Below are 22894 nucleotides of genomic sequence, written 5' to 3'. Positions count from 1 at the left end.
CATTCTCTCCTCCTCTGGCTTTCTCCTAACACCACTTATTTTTGTTTGTTTGTTTGTTTGGTTGTTTTTTTTTTTTTTTTTGGTTCTGGGAATTGAACGCAGGGCCTTGTTCATCCAAGCCACATACTCTACCAACTGAGCTATATCCCCAGCTCTCTAACACTACTTGTTTTTTATTCTCTTCTTTCTTGTTTAACTGTTGTTTCCAGTCTTCTCTATCCATTCTGAGTGTTTGTGTTCTTGAGAATCCAAGTTTCGGGCTCTTAAAAACTATGGAAATAAAAGGTCTCATTTACATCTTTGTAACAAAGAATTATAATTTATCTCCAGCCTTAACCTCTTTCTCCTATCAGTTTTTAAACCTTTTGAAAAAAATTATTAAGCACAATATCTACAGAAGTTCGTAAAACAAAGCTACATTAATATATTTTAAAAACTTCACATTTAACTGCTACCAAGGTAAAGATAGGGAACAGTGGTTCTGCTCAGGGAGTCCACCCACTCATACCCTACTCTTTCTGACTTTTATGATGGTCATTCCATTACTGTTCCTCTGGTTTTGTCATCTTTGTGTGCATTTCTGATCTATACAGTTTAGTTTTCCCAGTTTATCAATTTTGTATGAGATAATATTTAATATTTTCTTTTGTGTCTTTTCTTTCATTGTTCAACTTTGATTTTCTAAGTCCTCATTTTTATTGTTGCATGCATTTTCATTTTTAAAATATAACACAGTGTATTTACTTATTTTACTACTAGTGGAATAAGTAAATCGGGAATTTCCAGGTTGGTGTTATTGTGCACAATGCTGTGACGTTGAATAATTATGCACACTGCATTGGTCATATGTGCACAAGTTTCTCTAGCATGTATACCAAGATGTGGAGTTGCCAAGTTGTAGGGCTTATGAATCTTCAACTTTATTTTCCAAAGTGCTTGTAATAGTTTAGTCTCCCAATAGCTGCATATGAAAGTTCTTGTTGTTCCACATCCTCCCCGGTGCTTGATGGTGTCACGCGGTTTAATTTTTGCCAATCTGGTGGGTATGCAGTGATCTTTTGTCACAGTTTTAATTTACATTTCATTACTAAAAAGGTTAGCCATTTGGGTTCCTGTTTTTGTAAAGTACCTGATAAGGTTTTTTGCTTATATTTTTATTAGGCTGTTTCTTGCTTATGGATATATAATTTCTTATATATTAATGTTCTTCAAATGTTTTGTGAATATCTACCTTAATCTATGACTTGTCTTTTGTCTTTATCATGTATTTGGTAAGTAGGCCAGTAATTTGAATAGTTCCACCTGAAAGTTGTACAACACTTTGAATTAAAGGTGTTTAAAGTCAGACATGTTTCTGTTTCATCTATAATGTTTTCCTTCTTTCATATCTCAAGTCTTGATTAATGGATCATCTCTTATCAAATTATTCAACCTACTAGTAACTTCAGATATCTTTTTTTTACCCTATAACATAATATGTATATATAAGGTGTGCAAGTTTTCCACATGTGAGTAGATAACAAATTATTTTACAAAGTGCTTATGCTACTTTACTTTCCTACCAACATTTTGCCTAATCCTATGGATTTTACTTTAGACAATTCTTAATGGCTTATACAGGTTAGAGTGTCTCATTGAAAGTTTCATTCCTGAAAAAGAAAAAAATCTTGAGTAAGTCTAAAACTAAATCAGAGGTAATTTGAATGATTTTAAAACGTTTGGGGCTGGGGCTATGACTCAGTGATAGAGCATTTGCCAAACATCATGGGTGAGGCTCTGGGTTCTATTGCCAGGGAGTGGGGGTACAGCTCTATTTTGAATCATTCATAGCATTTCTATTTCCCTCACCATTCTGGTAGTTCACCTACTTACCCCTTACTTGATCTGTGTAGTAACTTCCCATGCAGCATCTTTTACTCCAGTCTCAGATTTTCTACAGAAATATTAGAGCTATCTTCTAAAACATTAAAACTTGTGTGGACTGCCTTTTAGCTATCAAATCACATTAAAACTTCTTATCGTGAAATCCTTATCTTTTCATTTTTAACTAAACATTTTTTTTAACTTTACTTCTCACTACTACCTAACCAATCCTCTCACTACTACCTAACCAATCCTCTGAATAAACACTATGCACTCCAAATTATCCTGTTCCTGCAACTTTCATATTATTTCAAAATTGTGTACCCATCTGAATCCTGCTCTATCTTCCTAAATTTCTGTTTTCTCTACTATTTTTTAATTTGTTTTAATTAGTTACACATGACAGTACAATGACCTTGACATATCATACATTTGAATCAGATGGGATATAAAATCTCATTTTTCTGAGTTATACAGGTTGCAGAATTTTGAGGTAGTTCTCCTTCTCTTTCAGGACTTAGGACTAAGTGCTCTTTGGTTAACTTGCTGTTAATTCATTTAGCAAGTATATTTTCAGTAAATATCTCAGTGCTTCAGCATTTATTTAATGCTGATTAAGATTCATAATAGATCTTTTGTTAAAACCTGAAGAGCTCCCTTGTTGGTTATAAAAGCATTATATTTTAGATGACTTTTAGTTGTGGAAATACCTTAAACCATTTTCAAGTTCCACTAGGGGGAGAACTCAACCTAAAGATTTTTATATTTCAAATCCCTTTCAATTAAGTTTTCTAATTAATGGTAATCTTTTGTGAATTAAACTTTTTCTCATAAACCAAATTTTCTCAAATTCATTTAATAAATTTTATTATTATATAATATATTGTTATAATCCTGGTTTTTAGTATAATTGTGAATATCATACTTTTGTAAACATATTTAGATAAAGGAAATATGTTAGGTGAAGAAATACTCATTTTTAGAAGTAATCTAATTTTCTATAGTGTATGTACTTACGAAGATTACATTTATTAAATTTGTTTTCAAAGATTCTTCAGTCAACTTCAAACTTTCAGTCTGATTAAAGTTCATAATCTACCTCTTTTATTATTCTGACATAACTATATCCATATTCTACTTAATATTCTCTAAATACTGCCTCCTATCTCCCATCTTTGAAAAGGCTGTTTTATCTTAGTGTCTTAGAAAGAACTTAATCATTTTTAAGTGTAAAAGCTTTCAGATTTTAGACATTTTCCTGGCACTGTTTTTAAAAGTTACTGCCACCTACTTTTCTTTCTTCTCAGACAGAATGAGTTACCATTCTGCTAGTGCTTATTTGGGAACAGATTGTGCACCTATAAAATTAAGGTGTTGAATTCCAAGGTATCATCAGATACATGAAATTATTATAATATGTATGTCATTTTAATATCTTTTTCCAGTTCACAGTTACTGTTATGAATTTCAATTGTAATATAGTCATCTTGCTTCATTCAAGTCTCTAATACTTGCTCAGATAAAGTTTGCTTGGCCAAATTTCTGTCTTGATAACATTCTCATCCTAAACACTGTACTCTTAAGCCACCTTTTTTTTTCATAAGTTATTACTTTTTGCTGTAAGTTGTACATATTTTCACTTTTTAATTAAATATATTTTAGCTGCTACATAAAGCATAATAATTGTATAATTTATGGAGTACTATGTGTTGTTTGGATACATATATACATTGTACAACGTTTAAGTTCAAGACCAGGCCAGGCAGTGTAATGAGACTCTATCAGAAAAAAAGAAAAAATTGAGTTCTTTGTTCTTTCTATAATATATAATAATATTATATATATATATGTGTGTGTGTGTGTGTATGTGTGTGTGTGTACACTGATTTCTGTCCACTGTGAAACCCTATTCTATTTTTTTTTATTTTTTATATATTTACCATGTTTCAAAATATCATTGACAACTTTAATTCTTCCAAATACTCATAATAAAAATAATAAGTAGTATTACTGAATATTTGATACATACCAGGCAGTGTTCTTAGCCAGTTAAGTATTTGCACTTATTTAATGTTTACCACATCCATTTAAGATAGGTTTTGTTAATGTCCTCATTTAATAGTTCAGTAAACTGAAACCTAGAGGACATTTTAAAATGAAATTTTGTTGTTTGAGGCCCACTCTTTAAATCTTTTCAAGATTAAAATGAATTTTTTTCTTTGTATTAGGACATACTGTCATTATAGTTTTTAAAATTTTCTTAGTAGTATATTAAGAGTATACTCTGCTGTATAACTTTGCTTATTATATAGCTACAGTTATTACAAGTTCCCGGTTCATCAATTTATATCTTTTAGTTCCTTTCCATATCAGGACAAAGTTTAACTCCTGACTCTTCTTAATGAACCCTTTTGCTCTGATTTCTGTCTACCTTCCTAACTTTATTTTCACTTTCCCCAGCATATATACCCTGAACTTGAGCCATGGTATCCTAGTTAAGAATCCTTCAAATCTTTCATCCCATGACACTTAGTATTGTTCTTCCCACCCTACTTTTTTGACCTTGTTTGTCCTGTTGTGATCAGCCTTTCCTAATAACAACCCAGCTGATTTTTTTTGTGTTTGCTCTTCTAACATACTCTGTTACAGACCTCTCTTATTCAATTGTCTCATCCTACTGTAATTATTTTTTTTTTTAAGCTTTCTGGTCTCTATGTACATCTGAAGCTCAATGGGAGTAAGGACCATTATTTAGCTTTATATTTCTAACATCAACATACTAAAGATAATCAAAATGTGTTTATTTACTGAAAGAATGAATGTATAATTGTTTAGTTCCTAAAATATCAATTTGATTTTTAATGTTCTCATTAAAAGCTCAGATGTGAAGAACAGATTAAATTATTAATTTAAATGGGGTGTTGATGATGATTCAGTGAAGATTTATGGAGTACCTACCTTGTGCCAGTCACTATTCAAAACACTTTACCTAGGTTAGTGAACAAAACACAAAAATTTCTTTCCTCATTGAACTTCATGGTAGAAAGAAAAATTAGATGAACAAAATAAATTAAATCACATTGTGTATAATTAGGAATTGGTGAATACAATGAAGAAAAACAATAGGAAAGGGAGGATGGTAATGGTATGAGTCGGGGACTGTTGCTATTTTAATTTTGTGGCTAGGAAATATTCATTGGAACCTGACATTTAAACAAAGATTTGAAGCAGGTGAGACAGGCAAATTTAGGAGAATTCTCTGCTAAGAGTAAGGGCAAAGGGCCTACAGGCAGTGGGAACCATGTCTGAACAGAGCCTCAGGTGGAGCAAGAAGGCAAAAATAGAGGAAGTCCAGAGGTAAGTAGGGCCTATTATATACTCTAAGAACTTGGCCTTTCTCCGAGTAATGTGGAAAGTCATTTGAAGGGTTTTGAGCATAGTGTGATTGAGTTAGATGACATTTAATCTATTAAAAAGATTTAATTGAACTTGATTCAGAAAAATTATAAGCCTGTGTAGTATTTAGATTGAAGGAAAATGGTAACTAAAAATTAACTTTTTTCCTTCTGTTGGTGGAATTTTCTACCTTCTATTGATATGAATGTTATTTATTATTTGAACACTTCATTTTTACATTAATACAAATAGAACCATTCTACTTTCCAGATAGTGGGACAAAACACAGAAAAGTTAATTTTTGTTCAGTCAAGGAAAATAGGTGAGAATTGAACCCAAGCCTCTTGATAGTTAACCTGGAAATGAGTTTGTATTTTGGTTATTATAAAGAAAAGCATATTGATTTGTCATAACCATGTTAAATCTGCTAGAGCACATCTTTAAATTTATGCTGCTTTGTTAAAACTAATGGAAAGTTTTTCATTTAAAACAGGGTAGGTCTATTCAAATCCAGCTTTTGGTTCTCTTCCTGGTACCCAGTAACATTTACCCACTTTCGTTAGTTTGCCCAACAGTTAACCTCTAGGGATGCCTCAGATGGGCAATACCCCAACCACTCTTGACTTAAGAAAACACCTACTCAAAATTCTGTTCTGACATAGAATGCAGCAGCTAGGTTTAAATCAGTGTACCCAGATCAGCACGTAATTTTGGCAGAGATAGAAAGGAAGTGATAAAACCATTACTATTAACTTTAAAATATTATATTTTTTAAATTATGCAAAATTATGAGATTACTGAGTGATGGATTTTACCGTAAAGCTTTGTAATTAATCTGTACTTTCCAATTTCCTAAGCTAATTTGTTAATAGTTTAATGAAGGATGAGAGTTTATATGCCAAGTCTAAGCTAACACACTTCTTTTTTGGAAGATACCACCACCACCACAAAACAACAGTTATTTTTGGTTACTAGTTTGAACAACTTAAATGTTAAAATACTTTTTTATCTTTCTTTAAGAATTTTTCAATTTTAAGCATTTTTAAATTTGAGAAAATAGCTATTTTGTATCTGGTCTTTTTTTTTCATGGGAAATTTTTTTTAGTATATTTTCATTGTACAGAATAATGGGTTTTGTTGTAGCATATTCATACATGCTAAGTAATTGTATCTAATCTTAACAGTGATTCTCAACAAAGAAGCTGGATATATAGACACTTTTACTCAACTTGCTACTTTGTCATTAGGGATTGTGAAATTCTGTTCAAATTTTTTTCCCTAAAATGCTCAGTGATGATTCTTTGTTATCCAACTTCCATATGCAGTTAATTTTAAAGAGAGGTTTTTAGAATGTTGCTTCAACTAGAAATGAAAATTATCATGGACATCCCCTAAGACCAACTCATAGCAAGGTCTCCTTAAGGAAGGAGGATAAAATCTTAAGTACCTTAATATCAGTGATCATCTTGCACTTATAAAAATTAGCTCATGTATATCTAGCATTCAGATTTTGATTTCTAATGCCATTCTTCAGTAAATGGAACTAGGAGTCCTCAAAGAAATGACTGATTCTGTAACTGTGTCAGGAAAGTACAAGATAAGCCTGTAACATCTTGTAATGCCAGAAAGTAAGGAAATGCTCAAGGAAAGCTTTTAGGGGTGTGTTAAAGAGACAGAGGAGCCCGCTTGAAAGAGCTCCTAATGGGCAAACAGAACAATTTGAGGGGAAAAAATACATTTAAAGTAGTAGTGGATTTTTAACCCAGAGTGTAAAATAAATGTTTGTCCATGTGATATAATGATTGAATAAATTAATAAATGGGGCAGTAGAGACAAATATGCAGAAGGATTCCAAGTAATTTTTGTAGATACTCTGTCCTCAAGAATGGAAAGTATGAATCTCTACTCCTCAAGTGGACTACACATAGTGACTTCCCTCCAAAAGGTACTGTTTGGAAAGTACAGGGGTAAAAGAGTAACCTTGCAGTGCAGAAACCTGAAAAACACTACTTAAGCAAGATAATCAAGGATAACATCATCAGTCACAAATCACACTGGTATTTATACACTCTTGCTATGATATGATGTGGTGAAAATGGAAACTTCATCTCCTTAGTCTTCCTCCCAGTAATCTATAACCTTAGTGTTAAGCATGAGAAAAATATCAAATTCCAGTGTAGACATCTTCCAAAACACCTGAATGGTAACATCTCCAACCTGTGAAGATTATGAAAAGCAGCCACAGTCTGAGAAACTGTTGGAGGTAAAAGGAACCTAAGGAAAATAACAAATAAATATAGTATAGTATTTTGGATAAAATCCTAGAACAGGAAAAAAAAAGAGACAGGTTTAAAAATAAGAAAATCAAGCTAGTGGCACATGCTTATAATCCTAGTGACTTGGGAGGCTGAGGCAGAAGGATCGCGATTTTGAGGCCAGCCTTAGCAATGTAGCAAGACCTTGTTCTCAAAAGAAAAATAAAAAAGAGCTACAGGAGCTGGAGTTGTGGCTCAGTGGTAGAACAGTTGCCTAGCATGTTTGAAGCCCTAGGTTTGATCCTCAGCGCCACATAACAAAAAAATAAATAAAATAAAGGTATTGTGTTCATCTACAACTAAAAAAAAAAAATTTAAAGAGGTGTAGCTCAGTAGTAAAGGCCTCTAGGTTAAATCTCTAGTACCCACCCTCCCCAAAATGTGTGTGTGTGTGTGTGTGTGTGTGTGTGTGTACACACACACACACTCACATACACATATAGACACATATATAAAATATATGAACAACTGTGGATTTTAATTAGTTATAATGTATCAATATTGGGTCATCATTTATAACAGCATAATATAAGATGTTAATCATAAGGGAAACTGAATGCCTGGGGTACATGAGAACTCATCTCATTTTTTCTGTAAGTTAAAAGTATTCTAAATATGTCTAATATTAACAAAATAGTATATGTGATTTCATGGTTTTTAGAAACTTATGAAATCATATAATTTTAAATATTGATCATAAAATTGATTCATTTCTAATTAAACTATAATTTATAAGAAACATTTTTCTAGCTTTTAGACTTTATGTAAATGCTGATCTTTTCATTTGTGCCCTTATCTGGTCCTATAAAAAGTATCACTTTAACACATTCTGTATGTGTGTGTATGTGTTTATGTATTTTCTTTTGAAATTGGATTAGTCTTAGCATTGAAAAGTGCTAGAGGAAAAAACTCCAATTTCTTTTCTCCATTTTACATTTTTTGAAGATATTTTTATGAATTTTTTGATTACTAAAAAGAATATTCAAACCTTTGTGTCCATGACTTTAAGTTACAGGAAACTATTTTGAAAACTTATTAGTAGTACGTGATATGAATATGATTTGTGTTTAGATGTTTCAAATGAGTCACCTTGAAGTCACGAAGAGGCTAACACTTACCACATTTACCGTTCTGATTAATTTTTCTCGGGGTTAAGTACAAATCAGTAGTAACTTACTATGGCTTAGTGGTTGCTATTGATGTTTCAGTTTGGTTATATTGATTAATCAAGTTGATTACTTATCACATTTCACGGATTTACTCAAATCATTGGGTTTTGTTCTGCTATAGTAATTTCATATGCAGTTATAACTTGCTTTGAACATTTTTGCTTTAATGCATGAATTAAAAATAACAAGTTAGAATGTAAAAATTCTGCCATGTTGCAAGTTAATATGATGGCCTCTATGACCGTTGAACCTAGTTTCATAAGACGGTCTTAAAAAAAAAAGTGTTATTTAACCTTTAAAACAGTAAAGGAATTGTTTTTTAAGTTATCTCTAAAACGGTTTGATTTTTACAAAACTTAGAGAAGTTCACTATACTTTGTGTACCATAATTTCAGTTTTTATTAGACTTTTCATCTGTGGATATAATATAAAACATTTTTTAAACATAAGCTTTACACTTGTATTTGAGACTAAGCAACCTGCATTGTGTCATGACCCATCTAATACCACAAACCTTCTGTAATACTGCTCCCAGAGAAAAACCCACATCCTATGTATAACCTTAGATTTATTTTGAAATCTCTATGAAAAGAGCATAAGGAGATTACTAATTGTTTCTGTTATTTCCTTTAAGGGTGTGATGTCTATCTGTAAGCGATGTTTTCAATTTTAATTGCCAGGATTAAAATGTTAAGATGTATTAAGTAGTTATTTCATGTTTTAAAGTTAATATGTAAGACCTTAATAACTAATTATCAGCCTTTGGAAAATTAAATTTCTGAAGGAAATTCAAAAAAGGAGAAGGCTGTGGCACTTCCAGCAGCCAATACATACAATCTAAAAAAACCAATGGCTAGTACGATACTAGTAAAAATTGCAAATTTAAGTGATAAACTACCTTTCCTTTATATTTTACTAATTCCTGTTCTTATTTTTATTTGTACTCTAGATTTGTGTTCTTTATGTAAGTTCTTAGGATGGGTGCATAGTTCCAACATTACTTCTATAGTATTTTGGGGAGGGGGTTTATGATTTGTTTTTGGTACTGGAAATCAAACTCAATTACAGTATTTTTTAAATTTATTAATCATAATCAATAGGAGAACATTTAAACCATGGTATATTCATACTCTAGAATATTTGACTTCCTTTAGGAAGAATAAGGAAATATCTCTATAAGACATTATGTGATTAAAAAGCAAATTATGGGAGGGGCTGGTGTTGTGCCTCAATAGTAGAGCGTTCCCCTAGCGTTCCCTTAGCGTGTGGGAACCACTGTATTTGTTCCTCAGCACCATATAAAAATAAATAAAACAAAGGTATTGTGTCCAACTACAATTTTAAAATATATGCATATATATATGTGTGTGTATATATATTTATAATTTTTTTAAGCAAATTATGGGGCTGGGGTTGTGGCTGTGCGGTAGAGTGCTTGCTCAGCACATACGAGGCGCTGGGTTCAATCCTCACCACCACATAAAAATACATAAATAAATAAAGCTATTGGGTGCAACTACAGCTAAATATATATATATTTTTTTTAAAAAAGCAAATTATGGACAGAGTATTTGTCATATTTCCACTTGCATGAGTTAAATAATTTATGCAGGTATCTGTATATGAGTGTTTATGTAAAGTGTGTGCATGTGTGTTGAAGACAGAATATGCTTATCTGTACATTTTAAGTATATAATGAGTACATTACTATATATGCTTTTAAATCCATATGCATATATGTTTTTGTTACGTATAGTGATCTCCATCAAAACTGTTGAAATATTCACCCTGGACATTATAAAGAGCTTGATGCACAGGAGTAGCAAAGGGTAGGAGCTCACTCTTTATATGAATTATACAATTATCATAGTTTTCAAAATGCACATTCATTTAAATAACTTTTAAGGTAACCATTGCTAGACAGAATATAAGAATCAAAATTCCCAAATAATTATAAGAAAAAAGCAACAAAGGAATCTGGTCAACTTAGCGAAAGTACAGCACTTGTTCTATGGCCCTAATATCCCCGAGTTGTCTGGATCCTGCCTACTTCTGTGATACCTCTTTTATTTTAATTTTTTTTTTAGTTGTAGATGGACACAATACCTTTATTTTATTAATTTATTTATTTATGTGCTACTAAGGATCAAACCCAGTGCCCTATGCGTGCAAAGCAAGCACGCTACCACTGAGCCACAACTCCATCCCCTCTCTGGTACCTCTTAACCTACATTCCCCTTTACAAGTTGATTGAAGCAACATCCACTTTTTTGCGTTTCTCAAATAAAGATCTTTCATTCCTACATTAAGGCTTTTGTTCTTTCTCTTTCCTACATTTTCAGTTTCCTTGATCTTCTCATGGCTGGTTCCTTCTCATCATTTAAATCTCAGCAGTTACTGACTCAAAGATTTTTCCTGATCATCATATAAAGTAGGACCCTTACTCACTCTATGTCATCATCATATTTTACTTTTGGTGGGGGGTACTGATGAACTCAGGGTCACTCAACCACTGAGCCACATCCCCAGCCCTATTTTGTATTTTATTTAGAGACAAGGTCTCACTGAGTTGCTTAGCTTTTGTTGAGGCTGGCTTTGAACTCGTGATCCTCCTGCCTCAGCCTCTTGAGTTGCTGGGATTACAGGCATGCACGGCCACTGTGCTCAGCTTTTTTACATTTTTAATGACTCTTACCAGTGTCTGAATTTATCTTCACTTTAAAAATTAACTTTCATACATTTTATACATATATTAGAACTTTGTCATATTTACTACTGTATGCCTATTACCTGGCATATAATAGGTACTGAAAAATTTTGCTGAATTAATTTTTATAAAGGAGAAAACAGTCACAAACAAGAGGAACATTCTATACCATTAAGAACAGGTACCAGGTTCTAATTATAGACAATCCTCAGACTTAGAATTTTTCAACTTTATGTTGATGCAAAAATGATATGCTTTTAGTAGAAATGAGACTTCAGATTTTGAATTTTGATGTTTTTGTGCTACTGATATGCTGAATACTGTTGTCTCCCAAGTAGCAGTGAGCTGCTGCTGCCCATCAGTCACATAATCCCCAAGGTAAATAACCAGTACTCTGCAGTGCAATGTGTTGCTGACCTGTGATGTTCATAAACTGGGTTTATTAGATATACTTTGGATTTTTACAATCGGACATAACCCCATTATAAATTGAGGAGCATCTACATTTTAAATAAATACATATTTACATATTTAAATAAAGATACATTTATTTATATAAATGTTGCTCCAGAGGTAGATTAAAACATCTCAGAATTACACCAACCATCTGACAAAAAAGTAAATAATAATGTTTCTAAAAGGTAAAAAAATATTTTCCACCAAAAGCAACCTGAGAAGAAAAGGAGCATAACCTAATGCAATAAACTTTAAAAACTTACAGCTAACAAAATAAATAGGCAGTTATAGAGCAGAGAGCCCCAGCAAGTCATGGCTTCCTAAGTCAGCTGTCTGTCCCCTCCTGTCCCACGCTCCAAGCTCTGTAGGCAAGTCAGCAGAATCCTAAGAGAATTCATTCACATCCCAAGGGTGGAGAGAAAGAAAACAAGTGTTTAATTTTCCAACTGGGAAGTGGTAGAGACTTCTCCAAGAACCAAGGCAGTGAGAGAGATGAGACATAGATACCTGTCTTAGCTAAAACGAAGGCCTAGAGCAACCATCATGCTTACTTTTGAGATACACTCAGAATCCTAAACTTAGCTTGGGGGATATAGTCCCCAAATTAAATGGTGCAAAATATCTAAGAACATCTCAGAAGAGTAAATAGAGCCCGAGTTTAGCCAGGTTCTTTCTCTCCTTGTGCTGTTCCCTTAGTTGAAAAGTAAGAGTGAATTTGAGAGTGGAAGACAAAAGAAATGGATCTCAAATGCTGCAGAGAGTTATTGTTAGCCAAATTATTAGAGTATTTGGAACACATGGACAGTCATATACTATTAACATGATGAAAAGAGATGGCTTGGCATTATGGTTTATGTTATTATAACAGAGAAAGAGAGAGCATTTGCAAATCAAAAGTTCCAGTGGGGAGGATAGGTATTTCAAGGATAAGAAAGGAATTACAGTGACTTCACACTGTAATAACAACATAAATTCAGTAAAGTTCAGATATCAAAAAACAAGATGATTATATGAGGTCAACAGGAAGATTTCTAAGAAAACAAACTGAAGCCAGCATATTATTGCAGAAATCACAAAAGTTTAGTCTATTCAGTGAATAAAATTATATTCAGTCGATGATACTAAAATGTAAAAAATATTGGCATGGAGGAAAAGCTTGAAATAATCAGAATAAATAAAAAGAATATAGAACTATTAGCTAACAGACATAGATGACAGATAACATAACAATAAGTATAATTGGTATTCTGTAATATACATAAGATATATTCAAAATAAAAAACAAGTCAAGCACAGTAGTGCATGCTTGTCATCTCAGCAGCTCAGAAGGCTGAGACAGGAGGATCCCAAGTTTGAGACCAGCCTCAGCAATTTAGACTCTGTCTCAAAATAAAAACGTAAAAGTTCTGGTGATATAGCTTAGTGGTAGAGTGCCTCTGGGTTCAATCCCCAATCAAAGGAAGGAAGGAAGAAGGGAGAAAAAGAAAAGAGAAAGATAAGTTAGTTAACCACTGAGTACATTTTAATTTAACAGTCCTAGTGAGGCTTGGCTGTGCTTACATCAAGCCTCCTGTGAGGAGAAATACACTTAAGGTTCCAGTGGGGAGGATAGGTATTTCAACGATAAAAAAAGAATTACAGTGACTTCACACAAAGGGGCCTTGCTACAAAAAGAGAATTTATTATTTTTGTTTCATTTTGGGTTTTTGTTTTTTGGTTTTTGTTTTGTTTTGTTTTTTTGCAGTTCTGAGGGTCAAACCCAGGGCCTCAGGCATGCCTGCTAGCACTGTGCCACTGAGCCACATCTCTAGCCTGTGAGAATTTATTTCTTAATCTGTATAAAGTCTTGTTTAAAAGAAAGATGTAGTGATAAGAATCCAGAGTAAGGAAGTAGTCATCATAATAGTCATCAAGCTAAAAGAAGAGGATCTGGAGTAACAGCAATAGGGGTAAAATGACAAAAAGAGGAAATAATTTTCACATGGATCCAGAAAAGCCTTTTGGAATTAATTCTTGAAAAAGTTTTGGTATCTGATTCACACCACTGTCTAAAGGACTTGTCAGGATCTTAATTTAGCTAGTATGACAGTGTTTATCATTAGCAAATGGAATATATCACCATACATCTTTTTCTTGTCCAAAAAAGACACAACACAAAAGAGTGCCTTTTGGGCCTATTTGAAGTTTAATTCTGTGGTATCCAAAAAAAGGCCAAAGAATAAAAACAGAGATGAATCTTTTACTGAGCTAACTCCCATAAGTGAAAAATGAGGAATCAAAATAATTCCATTATATAGAAAATGAATCAAATTTTCTTTAGCTACAGAGTTTTCCAGCCATGTGAGCACTTTCAGTTAACAAGGTAAAACTTAATGAGTGCCTATTTGATACTTTTCCTTTTATAGCAAGTCTTCTCTTTCTTAGAGGTATTGTGGTTGGTGGAACACTAACAATATACTTTTTCAGAATTTTAGTCCTATTCTATAGAATACTTTTTCTCATTGAGACAGATGACAAAAGTAACAGGCCGATCACTTCTGAACCTTTTGGCTAGGATAAGTGTAGTATCCATTCTTATCAGTTTAATATCTGATATATCCTCTATCCAAGGACAAGTTATCAAATGGATTTGGAGCAGGGAGATGAAATAGGAGCTTGCTCTACCCTCTCCATATATCCCCCTGGTATTGCAGTCTTCCAGGAACAGTGTATCCCCTTGGGGGGAAGATAGATAGCTAAAAGTCTTTTATGTATGATTAAAATGATACCAAATATAGACAGAGTTATATTTGTTTGTTTGTTTTATGGTGCTGGAGATGAACCAAGGGCCTTATCCATGCTATCCATGCACTGTACCGAGCTTCACCCCCAACCCTGGAGAAAGTTCTTTGAATTTCATAGGATTAAAAAATTAAACCTAGGCGGCATGATGGCACATGCCTGTTATCCCAGCCTGTCAGGAGGCTGAGATAGGAGGATTGCGAATTCAAAGCCAGCTTCAGCAATGGCGAGGCACTAAGCAACTCAGAGAGACTCTGTCTCTAAGTAAAATACAAAATAGGGCTGGGAATGTAGTTCAGTGGTTGAGTGCCCCCAAGTTCAATCCCAATACCAAAAAAAAAAAAGGCAAAAACAAAAAACCATAAATAAATAAATTCTATAGGTTAGTCTCTTACTAAGAAACCAAAAAAGCCTGGTTGTGGTGGCATACACCTATAATCCCAGCAACTTGGGAGGCTAAGGCAGGTGGATAACAAGTTCAAAGCCAGCTTCAGCAACTTAGTGAGACCCTAAACAACACAACCAGACCCTGCCTCAAAATAAAATAGAAAAAGGGGATTTGGGATGTGGCTCAGTAGTTAAGTGCCATGGGTTCAATACCCAGTACAAAAAAAGAGAGAGACCCAAAAACCCCCCGCAATTACCAATATTTATTGTTTATATTTTACCAAATATTTGTAAAGGTAAATAATAAAATACATATATAAATAACAAAATATATATTTACCAGTGTATTATATAAAAAGCTGTCTTCTAGTGCTATTCTTATAAGTTTTCTGCTTTTAAGATATTTAATAATTTTCTTTGCCTATGTCTTCCATAACTAACTCCCTTTATCTAACCTGCAGCCTTTTTTTATGTATATATATATATATATCATACCTATTTGGTTTGAAAAAGGAATAAAACTATTCCTTAGGGTTTCATTGGAGTAGGAGGTTTTTCTGTTTTAGCTTGAACAAATACATCCTTCAAAAAAGCTAACAGTGTCATGAAAAACAACAAATACAGAAGGGACTATCATACATTAAATGAGACTAGGGATATATAATAACCAAATATAGCATGAACCTTAGTTTGATTTTGGACAGAAATAAAACATTTGAATCGTTTGGGGAAAATTTGAATAGGAACTGTATATGTTCAATGATATTACGGAATTACTGTTAAATTATTATAATGGCATTTGGTTACATAGGACAGTTCCTTATAAGATGCATTTTGGAGTTTATAGTAAAATGTCATGATATCTGTAATTTATGTTCAAATGGTTCAGAAAAAATATGTTTGCATACATAAGTACATTGCATGCATAATATATGTTGGATTATGAATAGAAAGAACAGAAGCTAATATGGCAATATACTAATTGGTAAATAAAACTAAAGGGCATATGGTGTCATTTTACTGTTACTTCAGCTCTTCTATAGATTTGAAAATTTTGAAAACTAGAATGTAAATAAAAACCTAGATCTTTTATATTTGCCTCCTGGTCTAGGGTGCTTTCTACTACCTCACTGTTACATCTAGTACATTAACTAGATGTTAACTGGTTCAGTTCTCAAAAACTCGTTAATGAATTGTTTGATCATATAGGGTATTTAAAAACCCACATCTTGAAACACAGCTTTTAAAATCAGCTATCTTCCTGTCTAAGGAAGTGTTCTTCCTGTGGCAAGATAGGGTAAATTATAACCAACATTAAGAACATAGATAAAGAAACAAACAAGAATGGCCTTTTAGACATGCTTATTACAATTTCTTTTTAGCAAAATAAACCTGAATAAATTTATACATTTAAGCAGGTTTTGAGTTCTTTTCTTTCTCTTGCCTTTTTTAGTGGTTATGCATTACTAAACCCACTTTCTCCCCAAACACTTGTTCAGAGCAACTTAACATCATACTCATCTTGGTTTTATTGCACTGTAACATACAAACACATGTTGCTTAGAACCATAGAAAATACTTTTTTAAATTTTCTTTTTAATCTTCTGGCTTGCTGTACCACCACATTTAATTATTCAACTTTTAATGGTGTATTGGAATGAAGTAGATGTAGGAAAGTTACCTCTGAATAAAATATCTACTTCCTACTACACAGATAGTTTTTCTACTTTTTTTTTATTAGTTGCTCAAGACAATACAATGATCTTGACATATCATACATTTGATTCAAATAGGGTATGAATTCTCATTTTTCCACGCGTACAGATTGCAGGATCACATTGGTTATATATCATGTGTATACATACAGCAATCCTAGTGTCAGTTGTATTCTGCTGCCCTCCCTATCTATCCCCCCCCTCCTCCCCTCCCCTAACATCACTTTTTCTATTTTTTTTTTTTTGTGGGCCACACTTGTTGGTTTTTCAGTAAACTATAGATTATGTGACACACACTGGGCACATCTGTCTCTTCCTCTTCATTCCTTTTATTGTGGGAATAAAGTAGGTGAATGTATATGGCAAAGGCCACTAGTAGTCCAGGTAGTTGAACACAAAAATCACTGCTCTTAGTACAGTATTCCTCTATACGCACACTTGTTATATTAGAGAATATAGCTTATTTTACTATGTCAAACCGTTGCCAAATAAATAAGTTAAAAAATTGGAATATTTCCCTCCTTTATTTTCATATCTCTTTACAAATATTGATGCTTCCAAGTGCTTAAAGAATTATTTTCCTGGTCCCCAAATCTTTGGTTTTTCTTCATTCTTTAAAACAGTTACCTTAGTTATTGGTCATAGGGGTCATGTGTGTGGAATTTTCTCAGATCCTAAACATTTTGTTTAGTTCCTCATCATACCTTACCAAACTTTAAAATAATATTTTCTGTTTGAGAGCTAGGTTAACCAAGAAAAGGATTTGAGTTCAAAATTGAACCAACCCCTGAAGACAGGGAACTGACCAGCTGAAACTTAACATGGAAAATAATGTGAAGTGAAACTGATAGCAGAATTGAAAGAAATTAAATTAAGGACTCTTGACAGTTTCCCTCTATTTATGTTTTAAAATATATTCACTCTGGAAATGTGGAGAATATATGTAAATAAGTTTGTGAGTCTTGGTCATTTACCATGGTGCATTTTTGTTATATGTAAAATTAAACTAAAACATAATAAAATTAAACAGGGAAAATACTATTGGACATCCTTAGGAAATAGATTATCCTATTAGGAATTTAATAATAGTGGGATATGATTATATATATACTAATGGCTTGTACTCAGAATTTTGAATTAGTGTTTAAAAAGGGTTGATTTTCTTATTAAGACCACTGTGTTTCAAATGTAGCCTACACTATGGCTATATCAGAGCAGATTTCAAAGCATACTGATTTTCAGGACCCCCTTCCAGTTATTTAGAATTCAGTAGGTCAGGAGTCTGTTTTCTTCATCTTTATGTTTATAAAAATTCCAAAATGATACTTCTCCACAGTCATCTTTGGTAACCATTGTTTTAAATATTTCCTAGGTTATATTGTTTATATTATTGTATTCACTTAGCCATATCTTTAAAAATATTTATTTGGGTAAAAACTTTATTTTGGACAACACAGATGCCAGTTTATACTGGCTTAGATTATAAAGAGGACTTATTGCCTCATATAATTAAAAAATTTAGAAGTATAATATACTCTGAAAAGGTTTGATTTGTGCTCCAATACGTCATTAACCATGATACTATAGACTGCTCTCTTTGTCATTTCTGCCCTCAAAAGGTTTTCCTCCTTATGTAAAATTGACTAAAAAATGAGCTTTGTTTAGCTGGGGATATAGGTCAGTTGGTAGAGTGCTTGCCTTACATGCACAAGGCCCTGGGCTCAATCCCCAGCACCACCACCACCAAAAAAAAAAGAGAGAGAGCTTTATGTCCATATACAAATTGAGTATCCCTTATCAAAAGTCACATGAAATCAAGGATTGGAATTTTCCACTTGTAACATCATGATAGTGTTCAAAGAGTTTTAGAGTTTGGAGGATTTCAGATTAGAAAAGCTCAATGTGTATGATTAAATCTTAGTATAAATTAAGAATTTATTAAAACAATAGAGCTTAAAAATAGTGTCAAGTTATAATTCATCTCTGTAATCTTTTTTTAAGTTATGTTCATTTCATCCCTTTTTTAAAATATAGATTTTTTAATCGTAGATGGACACAGTATATTTATTTATTTATTTTTATATGGTGCTGAGGATTGAACCCAGTGTCTCACACATGCTAGGCAAGCGCTCTATCATGGAGCTCTAGTCCCAGCCTTCATTTCTGTAATCTTTTGCAGTAGATTTTGTGGTTATTCCTATCTCCCATTATATAGTGTCAACAGTATTGAAATTATCCCACCCTAACCGCATAGGTAGGACCTGATTTGTAGGGTCTAGACAAATCATAATAATCACATCTTGTTTGCAGTTATTGATTCAGTGGTTGCTCAAATAATGTGACATTCAAAAATTTTACTCAGTTATGGTGTATAGCTTCTTTTTAAAAAAGTTTCTTGGGCTGGGTTGTAGCTCAGTGGTAGAGTGCTTGCCTTTCACATGTGAGGCTCTGGGTTTGATCCTCAGTACCACATAAAAAAATAAATAAAAATAAAGATATTCTGTACATCTACAACTAAAAAAAATTTCTTTTTAGTTGTTGATAGACTTTTTATTAATTTATACGTGGCGCTGAGAATAGAACCCAGTGCCTCACACATGCCAGGCAAGTATGCTACTGAGCAATAGCCCCAGCCCCGATGGTGTATAGCTTCTTATTCTGGATGTTATTATAGGTTGAGCATCTCTAATCTGAAAATCCAAAATGCTCCAAAATATGAAAATTTTGAAAGTAACTTGATGTCATGTGTGCAAATTCCACACCTGACTTTACATGATAGATTGCAGTCAAATGAGGTGTGCTGAGAATAATGTATAAAATTACTTTTAGCCTATGTGAATAGGAGTTTATAAAACATTAATCAATTTCTTGTTTAGACCTGAGTCCCACTCCTGAGATATCTCATTATGCATATGCAAATATTTTTAAAAATCTGGTATCCAAACAAACATTTTGGAGGAGCAATACTTAATCTGTATTACTTGTCAGTAGTAATACAGAACCTTATTCAGTAGAACAAAGGATAGATTTTTAAATGAAGAGTCAGTAAGTAACCTTTAGAAGATGTGATTTTTTATACATGTAAATGAAGTACAGTGTGGACCAGTGCTTACTTTTTATCAGATAGTGGGAAGAAATGGGAAATGAATTGTTTTATGTAGTTTTTACTTTATAAGATATTCATCTACCATCTTGGCAATCTTATTTTTTTATAAATTTCAAAGTAAGTTACATTGTTACACTTTATCCTTAAACACTTAACATGCATATCATATCATTAACTAAGTTCTTGTTGACATTTTGTATCAGAGCCTTATAAACAAAACTGTCTAGTTTAAGGCCTTAAAAGGAATCATTATTATAGACATCATAATTGTAGTTGCCAACATCCAAAAATATATCAGAGAGTGAAATGTACATCTATGCCTTTTACAAAGGTTACTTTATGCTCTTTTGATGTAAAGATTCATTTATGATGAGACAAAAGGTATGCATTTAAGGTCTCCAGTGAAAGTACAGAATATCAAAATTGTTGATATTGAGTCTCTTTTTCTTTAAGTCTGTTACTTTCCAATTAGTTGTACTTAGGAAACTAGCTAACTGGCAATCTGTTGTTATCAGCTAGACCAAAAGAAAACCTCAAGAAAATGCAGGTTTCTGGTAAATTTATTAGTGTAGCTGACATTTTCCCACCTGCTTATCAGAAACAAACATGTGGACACTGTTTGAAAATAGAAAGCTATAAAAATACTTGGAAAAATCTAAATCATTAGATAATTAACTGTCTCGGGCTGCATGCAGTGGTACGCCTGTAATCAGCTTGGGAAGCTGAGATAGGAGGATTGCAAGTTCAAAACCAGCCTCAGCAGTGGCAGAGGCACTTAGCAACTCAGTGAGACCCTCTCTCTAAGTAAAATACAAAATAGGGCTGGGGGTGTGGCTCAGTGGTTGAGTGCAATCTCTGGTACCAAAATAGAAAAAAAAAGAAAAAGAAAAGCAAGATAATTAACTGTTTCAGAAATGAAATAAAATTGATACCCACTTAGAATATAGTAATTTTTTGTATGCTTTTGGTATTGTAAATATATATTCCAGTTGAATACTTACAGAGTATCCTAAAAGACTTTGAAGTAACATCTTAAATGACTGCCTGTTAGAACAACATAAAAATCACAGACTTTTAGATAAATAGTAATTTGAACATTTTAATTTATTAAATAACATTTAAGATAATTCTCACTTTTTACTTCTGTTTTGAATTTTTCTTACTGCAGGGTCACTGCTAGAACCTGGAACTGCCTAATCAGCTTTCCTATTTCCTCAGTTTACCAGTTTTGCACTCAATTGTTATTCATTTTGTGTGTGTATCTTTACAGAAGCAGTAGTTTAATGGAAATCATAGTCTGGCTTCTTGCATGTAAAATTTTGCATCAGAAATCCAGCATTATGTTTTACAAAGTTGTACTTCAATCTAAAAGGACAACTGTATACAATTGAACTTAATCAAGTAATAAAATGTTTTCTTTTTGAAACTTTGACTTTTTCCTTAATGAATAAAAGACACCTGGGGCTGGAGTTGTGGCTCAGTGGTAGAGCGCTTGCCTGGCATGTGTGAGGTCCTGGGTTCAATCTTCAGCATCATACATAAATAAATAAAATGAAAAGTCCATTGACAACTAAAAGAAATTTTTAAAAAAGACATTCAAGGAACTTTTTTTAAGTCATAAAATCTAACAGGGCTTCTTTGTTTCTTCACAAGCATCTTTTCAGTGTCTTTTTAAAAAAATGTTTTTTAATTGTTAATGGACATTTATTTTATTTGTTTATTTGTGTGGTGCTAAGAATCAAACCCAATGCCTCACACGTGCCAGGAAAGTGCTCTTCCACTGAGCTACACCCCCAACCTCAATGTGTCTTTATTTTTTTTTTCAAGTTAAAAAACACTCCATCTTTTTTATTGTTAATTTTCTTAGCTGTCTTCTTTTTCATTAAATACTATCTTTTCTCCAAGAAATAAAGTATTATAATAAAGCTTGTAGCTAAACCCTACTAATAATCATCTTTAGAAGGAAACAGATCTGTTTTTAGAAAACAGATTTAAATGATTCCTAAATTTCTTCAGAACTTTTTTTCAATTGCAATTTTGCCATGAATTACTATTACTGTCAATCTACAGCCTTTCAAACTAGCTACTACAGTCTTTCTGCATTCTTCAACTTCTTCCTTAAAATGTTAGAGCTCATCTTGGGCTTTGTAGGTTTTTGTTTTATTTTTACTTTTTTATTTTTTTTTATACTGGGGGGTTGGACCCAAGGGTACTATATTATGGAGCTTCATCCCCAGTTCTTTTATTTATTTATTTTTTTAATACAGAATCTCACTAAATTGCTGAGGCTGACCTCAAACTTGTGATCCTCCTGCCTCAGCCTTTCGAGTCTTTGGGATTATAGGCATGCACCACTATGCCCAGCTTACCTTGGGCTTTATCATTTTATTTGCTCTGATAATTTTATATTATCCTACATCTTTCTACTAGTGATTTCATCTTTCATTTAATCATTTAAGGGAATGAATATGATATGATGCCAAATTAGATGACAACAACAAGAAACACCAAAATGACAGCTGAACACAATATGCAAATAAGTAACCCTCATTAGTCCTTTTTATAAGTTCCATTTACATAGCCTGCTCTGCCATTTCTCCTGTTACATGTGGGATTTGGAGAATATATTCTATAAGAATAATGGTTTTGAGCATTCTCCCCCCTTATACTTTTTTCTCCTTGCTGAATTCTTCCTTCCTGCTTCACTCATTTATTCCTCTCCACTTGGCACCTTCTCCTCCACTTTGAGGATATATAGGATTGAGAATGAGTAAGTCTAATGCCAATAAAAATCTTAGGATGATACAGTTATGAAACAGATTTTTATTGTTTATTAGTCTTCTATTGTTCGGTTGTTATTGTTCTAGGCCTTTGAAATATTTTATTTAAAAAGTGGGATGATTAAAAATAAGATGCAGACATAAGTATATGCAAGTGGTATTAGACAGCTATAAATCGATAATTACGGTCATTAACTTAAGGCCATAAATGCCTATGGT

At 32.8% G+C, this 22894-nt stretch overlaps 1 protein-coding gene and 1 non-coding gene across 6 annotated transcripts in view; both read left to right on the top strand.

Annotated features, from left to right (window-relative positions):
- The window catches only part of Evi5 (ecotropic viral integration site 5), a 210014-nt gene that overhangs the window by 146946 nt on the left and 40174 nt on the right, over nt 1–22894 (top strand). The window lies entirely within an intron of this gene.
- Nucleotides 14437–14623, top strand: LOC124105516 (U2 spliceosomal RNA). The gene has a single exon (XR_006855759.1). It is a non-coding gene; the product is annotated as a U2 spliceosomal RNA (small nuclear RNA).

Source organism: Marmota monax, unplaced genomic scaffold, assembly GCF_021218885.2.
Source record: "Marmota monax isolate L192 unplaced genomic scaffold, Marmota_monax_Labrador192_F-V1.1 WCK01_AAM20220418_F8-fsc00070, whole genome shotgun sequence".
NCBI lineage: Eukaryota > Metazoa > Chordata > Mammalia > Rodentia > Sciuridae > Marmota > Marmota monax.
The sequence above is the reverse complement of the archived record's forward strand: the minus strand, read 5'-3'. Positions and strand labels throughout refer to the sequence as shown.